Genomic DNA, 7394 nt, shown 5'->3' on the forward strand with positions numbered 1-7394 from the left:
GAGAAACGCCTCTACACTGCACATTAACAGCACTTGCCTCAACAATGCAGTTAGTTGCATAACTACTGTTATAATTTGGGAGATCTTGAGAATATTCTTTCTTCAAATGTTCTTATGTCTCTTGGCTCAAATCCTATCATTAGTTTAACTAGAATGGATCTAGAAATCTCTGAGTTCTCTAGCTAAATACACATATCTACTTTATGTCTTATGGACCAGTATTGTGCACAAAATGGGAAGGACAGTGGGACTTAGGTAAAAACAAAATTATTAAGGAGAATTTTCTGTTTGCCAATACTGTGAGGAAGGTGCAGAGCCAGACAGTGCTTCTTTCTGTTGTGCATAGGGGTCACTACGAGTAGCAGGCAACTCGATTGCACCTAACAACAACCACCAAAACTCTGTGGTCAGTCATTAAACCATGTCCCGGAGGGGAAAGGGCAGAAGGGAGAAGGGAGGAAGAAAACAAATTCTCTAATACTATTTGCAAGGACTTCCTGGGAGAGGATACTCTGAGGAACAGATAATAGAAAATAAGAAATAGTAAGGATGTGTTTAAAAGGAAAATATGAAAGGCAAGGATTGGTGGAACACTTAGTGCTCTGAAGTTTGCTTGATAATTAATGTTGTTGTTGTTTAGTACCGTGTACTGTAGAGTCACAGAGACCCTGTATAGGGTTTCCTAGGTTTTGCACTCCATTTCCATACTCTCCTCCACTCATGCTTATGTATTAAGACAACTCCTTCTGCCAAAGCTTCTCTGACATTTCAAAGCAAAGTTGAAAGCAGTCTGAATAAAACACTAAGCTGTTTTTAGGCTAATTTAGAAACAAACTTTCTATCATCATACTTCTCTATCTCCAAAAAGATAATACTCAAACAGGCTGTGGGATATAGTGCATTGCAGGATCCCTTTTAGGTGGTGGAAGTAATTGCTATATGTATTCCTATCCCCTCTGAATTTCTTCAAGATTTTTCTAGCACAAACTGATTCTTCTTTGCTAAGATTCCTGGAGAGCATGTTGCTGTTAAGTGTTGAGGAGTCTGCATCCACCATCTTTTCTGCTTAATGATTTAAAGTAAATCTATTTGTTCTTTGTCTTTATTATGTAATGGCAATTGACTATTTCTCAATAAATTCTGGTCCTCAAGAAAACTGCCTCATCTACTTATAAAATGAAGTAGACTTTGAGCAAAGACAATTAGTAAATACAAAGGGACATTACATAATGATAAAGAAGGCAATCCATCTGGAAGGCAATGCAGATTTCAAACTCTAACATGCATATTCTCAACATGCAAGTATTTGCCTTTCTGAAGGTCTAGAAGAGCATATTCACTCTGATTTTTGCATTGGAATGTGGCCTTTAGGAAGGTCCAGGACCCTGCTTCTCAACAAAAAGAGATACTGAAGAAGTAAAGTAAAAAAACAAAAACAAAAACACTGAACTGCTAAATAAAAGGTTGATGGTGCCGCTCCTCAGAAACCCTATGTTGTTGTTGTTGTTAAGTGCCATCGAGTCATTCTGACCCATAGAGAACCTGTATAGTGTTTCCAAGGAGCAGCTGGTGAGCTTGAACTGACCTTGCAATTCAAATGACTTTTCAGTCTGACACATTAGCCCTTAGTGTCATACCAGGATTCCTATACAGGACTGCAAAACTGGCATCTTCAAATCCAAGGTGAGACAAAACTGGCATCTTCAAGGTGAGACAATTTTCTTGAGGACCTGAATTGTCTCACCTTGGATTTACAGACTCTCCTACTTTTAAAAAATTAATATTTGTATGATAAATTGTTTACTAACCTGGTACTTTCAACATATATTTGTTGTTGGATTTGAAGTATATGTTTCTTGTTAACAGCATATTATTGATGTGAAATAACCTTGCTCCAAGTAGGATGATTTTTAAGGAGACCTGATGGGACAGTAGTTAAGTCGTTGGCTGATTACCTCAATGTTGGCCATTTGAACTCACCAACTGTTCTGCATGAGAAAGATGTGGTAGTCTTCTGCTTCTGTAATATTTGTAGCCTTAGATGTTCTATTGGGCAGTTCTACTTTGCCTTATATGGTCTCTATAGGTGCAATACAGTGGATTCCTTCAGATGGCTCTTCTACCCATAGTTCTTGCAACTACCACAAAACAACTTTTTCCTGATGGGTATGGGTAAGAAAAAGTGAGAGAAGATGCTAATAGGATTATATGATTCAGTTATGATGTAAACAGAGTTCATTGTGATTGTTAAAATTTTGGACTCTTCCATGGGTTTGAAATAAGCCATCTCAGAAGCAGGAGGGGGGATTTCACTACCATCAAAGAAGAGCCAGGAGTGGAGCATGTCCTCTGGATCCTGAGATCCCTGCATATTGAACCCAGGGACAGAAAGCAGAGGAGCAGCAGTGGCAGAATCAAGAACCACAGCATAAGACAGAGCAGTGGGCTTCTGAGCCCATGGATCAAGTAACAATAACAAAAAAATGGGTTACTGCTACCAAATAGGGAAAAGAGGACCATCTAGATGAGTCACTGGAATACCTTGCAAAGCAGGGAAAATCACTGTAAAACTTGGTAACTCAAGAAAAACATAACCACCAAGGACTCAGATACTACAGAAATAAAAGAATGGAAATTTTTATTCATTCAAGTATATAAAGAATCACCTGCAACTGAGATGCTGGCAGAATGTAGGAACACACAATGGCTGGAGAAAGAAAGAAGCTATGGCTATCAGTGTGGGCCTCATGAACAGCTACAGAAGCAGGAGCCACAGCAGTTATGTTTTATTTTAATTGCCTTTTCCCTTCCTTTTATTCTCTACTACTATTATGGGCCACCACCTGTCTTTCAGCTTGTTGTACTGTGTGTTGCTATGGAACTGGAAACTATGCCACAGTATTTCAGACAACAGCAGGGTCACCCATGATGAACAGATTTCAGCAGAACTTCCAGATGAAGACAGACTAGGAAGAGAGCCAATAAAAACTCTAACAGTAACAACAGAATAGTTTTCAACATAGTGCTAGAAGATACGCCCTCTGGGTTGAAAGGGACTCAAAATACACAGTGGCCACAGCAATGGATTTGAGCATACCAGTGATGGTGAAGATGGTGCAAGACTGTATGTTGTATGTAGCAACACCACAAGACAGAGGCAACTCACAGAAGCTAATAACTTTCATGGAGAGCATTAGATAGTGGCTACCTAATGTGGGTTTCATGTGGGAAGATTATTTACTGGTATGCCCGCACTCTGTCTATGCCAACCCATTGTGTTTTTCTACTAAAAGCCAAATTTCATGCCAGGGGTTCATTTCTGTATGACTCTTTCTCCTGGTTCCAGGATCTGTTCCCTCCCCTTGATCCTTTATTAGACTCTCCTCAGTAATCCAGTTTGAGTATACCAAATTATGGGTGTATATGTAATCACTGTTAAGTCCCCATTCTTTTCAGTTTTCTTTTTAGTGCCCCATTGTACTTCAGGTGTGTGTGTGTGTATGAGTTCTTATTTAGTCATTTATATCCAGGACCATATTGGTTGGAGTTCCTGGGTAGTGCATATGATTAAGCTGAATGGTTGAAGGTCTGAATCTATCTAAAGGTGCCTCAGAAGAAAAGCCAGGTGATCTAGTTCTGAAAAAATCAGCCATCAAAAACGCTATGTCTACACTGACACAAGAGAATCAACTCAACAGCAAGTGACGTTTCTGTCTTACAATGTTGACTTACCATTTACTGGTTTATTTTAGAAACTTTATAGAATTTATATATTCCAGATAATTGTATATATATTCCTAGTTTGGCACTGTGGGTTAATGCTCTGGACTGCAAAGCCAGTTTGATCTACAAGCTCAGTGATTCAAGCTCACCAACAGCTCCTCTGAAACCCTATACAGGGTCGCTGTGGGTCAGAACCAACTCAACAGCACTTAACAACAACAGTAAATACATATATATTAGCTCTAAATGCTTTCTCTGCTTATTAAACCTCATGTTAGTATCTTCATTTTTTGTTGCACTGCACAAAATCAATCTAGGCCCTGGGTCCTTCAAGAACAATCAGTGTTTGTTGATCATTCACCACATGCTACACACTATGACAGAAACTTTAAACACATGATCTCATTTAAAGCTCATGAAAAGCAATCCATCCTTCTCATTGCTCAGCCTCAAGATTTGGAAGTCATCCTTGACCCTTCTTTTTCTCATACCTGGCTTATACTAGTAGAGTAGTGTTTAAGAACTGGGCTGTTAACCTCAAGGTCAGCAGTTCGAAACTACCAGCTGTTCCATGGGAGAAAGATGAGGCTTTCTGCTCCTGTAAAGATATACAGCCTCGGAAATGCTGTACAGGGTCACTACAAGTTGGAACCGACTCCATGGTACACAACAACAAATAAAAGTCTTGAATGAATCAATAATCAATTCTATGAGGTAGATATTACCTACATTCTGCAGAAGCTACTGAGCCAGAGGGCAATCAGAATCTTGCCTGAGGTCACACAAGCAGAAAAGAGTCAAAGCTGGAAGACTCTAACCCTGCTTTGTGTCTCTCCAAAGCCATTTGCTTGTCTCTCGCCCAAGTTGTACCAAAGGTGGACCTTCATCTTAGCCGCCTGACTAGTCATTCTCTCTGACCCTGTCTCCTCCACTGGAATCTATTCTGTTGTTGTTGTTGTTGTTAAGTGCCTTCGAGTCGGAGCCGACCCATAGCGACCCTGTACAGGGTTTCCGAGGGTGTAAATCCTTACGGGAGTAGAAAGCCTCATCTTTCTCCCGCGGAGCGGCTGGTAGTTTCGAACCACTGACCTTAAGGTTCGCAGCCCGATTCGTAACCACTACGCTACCAGAGCTCCTTTCTGCTCATCAGTAAAAGGTTTTTTCTCTGAAATCATGTTTTGTGAAGTCGCTCTTCTACTCAAATATTTTCAACAGCCCTACTTTGCTTGTTAAGCCAAACTTACCATTTTTAACTTTGTACTGTTGTTGTTGTTGTTGTTGTTAAGTGCCATTGAATCAGTTCTAACTCATAGTGACCTTGTATAGGGTTTCCAAGAAGAAGCTGGTGGGTTTGAACTGCTGACCTTGTAGTTCACAGTCCAGTACTGATCCACAGCACCACACCAGAAGTTCATAATCAGGTTCAATCTACACTTCCAACTCCATTTAAATGCTACTTCTCTTTTAGAGAACCTTTGCTCCATTTAATACATCTAATTCCTATAGTCCTAATCCAACCTGTAATCTTTTTATCTAGAACTGTGTTCAAGCCATTTCCTTTATTCAAAATGCTGGTCTCTCCCCACAAAACTCTTCCTTTCCCACCTGCCTCAAAAAACCTTTCTGTTCTTAAAGGTCCGGAGCAGAAACCCTGTCGCTACGGAAGTTCTCTCTGACTAATCTTAGCCCACACTGACCATGACTTCCACTTCCCTCCAGTTTCTGTCTGTTCCCTCCATGGTTGCTTCCTATATTGTTGACTATGTGTTTACAAGTTATTTCTTGTATCTCTTACTACATTTTAAACTTTTTGTGTGGCAGTGACTAAGTACCATCCAACTTCAAGTACGCTTAGAACAGAGTTTTCTATAGTAAGTTGCTGTTGTTAAGTGCTGTTGAGTTGGTTCTACTCACAGTGACCCAGTGTAGGGTTTTCAAGGAGAAGCTGGTAAGTTTGAACTGTCAACCTTTCAGTGAGCAGTCCACTGCTTAGCCTACAGTTCAACAACAATTTATTATAAGTCATATCATGCTCTGGAATTAAATAGTACACAAAAAAGATCTGAGAGTGAATTACACCATCTTAGCATTTTATTTTGGAGTCCTGGTGTGGTACTGTAAGATACGCTTGGACTGTTAACCCCAGGCTGGCAGTTCAAATCCTCAGAAACTCTCTACAGGGTCTCTATGAGTCAGAACCTACTCAATAGCACTTAATAACAATAACAGTATTTTATTTTAGAGGTAAGAAGTACCCATTTTGTTTATGGCATTTGCTTTGCAGTTAGATAGATGGGTCTTCAAATTTCATATATTTCACAGTCTCCATGACCTTGGTTGATTTACTTAATTTCTAGAAATTTCAATTCCCTTTTCTGTAAAATGAGCATAATATTGTCTTCCTTATGAAGTTGTAATAATTATTACATGAGGTTGTTATGTCACTGATTGGCATATAGAAAACACTGAAGAGAGGGCATTACTCTGGCACCATCAGAAGCAGATAAGCTCTTATTATGGAATCAGAAAATTCTGTACCTGTGAAGTAGCTCAGAGACATCAGTCCATCCTCTTCATTTTTTCTGATGAATAATTGCAGGGCAAGGGACTTGACCAAGGTCATAGAGACAGTTAGTGCAATTCAGTGTTTTTCTGATTTGTACCCTATCTTCCATGAAAAAAAAACAAAAAACACCATGTACTTGAGCATTTAAAACTCACTTATTTTGTTTTCTCATTGTCTCTCCTGTCACTTATTTTCGTTTCCCTTATTGATTCTCCTGAATATTCTATTTCTACACTTTTATATCAGATTCAAAATTGGAGTCCTAAGGATGATTTTTTTCTTGGAAAAAAATGGAAGGGATTTTTCATTGTCATTTAATTAATTTTACATCCAAGCCTTTTATATCTCTGATCAATGATCATTTAGGCAGGTGCATCTATTTCTGCATATAGTGAGTATGCAATTGAACTAGGAGGCCTTCTCAATTCTAGAACAGTACTTACTGCTTTTATTCATGTTTTTGGCTTAACCATCAACTTAGTTCCATAGCTGTCATCCGAGGATACACAAAACAAATGTATTGTTTCTTCAATTAGTAATGGCAGCTATAGTATTCTACAAGTCTTTTCCACTTAAAGTACAGATCTGTGAGTTTCTTGAGCTAAAATTTCATTTTCTTCATTCCAGCTACAGAAAATCTCTTGTCCAAGAGCATGCAGATTGAATAGCAGTGTGTGCAACCCCAGACATACCTTCATGCAAGACAATTATCTTTAGAAATAAACTTTGGATACTACAAAAGTGGAACTGGTTGAACAGAACATTACAATGAGGTATGTGACCATTTTCCAAAGTAGTCTTTTCCATCCCTGGAGAAAAAAGAAGTTTCCACATCAGAAGTAACACAAACACTTTGAGAGAGAGGAGATATTAGACCTAGTTCTTTTTAAATCAATGCCTTCTGTGGTCTGTGAAAAATTCTGAAGACTACTTACATTGGCAGAGTATACCATACTTCAGGTCAAATTTGACAAAGCCTTACTCTCAGATATCACTAATATATACTAGCACTTTGATACTAAAGTGTGGTCCATAGGTCAGTAGCAGCAGCTGAGAGGTATTTAGAAATCCTGAAATGTTAGCCTCATCTGAGACATACTATAAT

The sequence above is a fragment of the Chrysochloris asiatica genome, unplaced genomic scaffold (genome assembly GCF_000296735.1).
Source record: "Chrysochloris asiatica unplaced genomic scaffold, ChrAsi1.0 scaffold00236, whole genome shotgun sequence".
NCBI lineage: Eukaryota > Metazoa > Chordata > Mammalia > Afrosoricida > Chrysochloridae > Chrysochloris > Chrysochloris asiatica.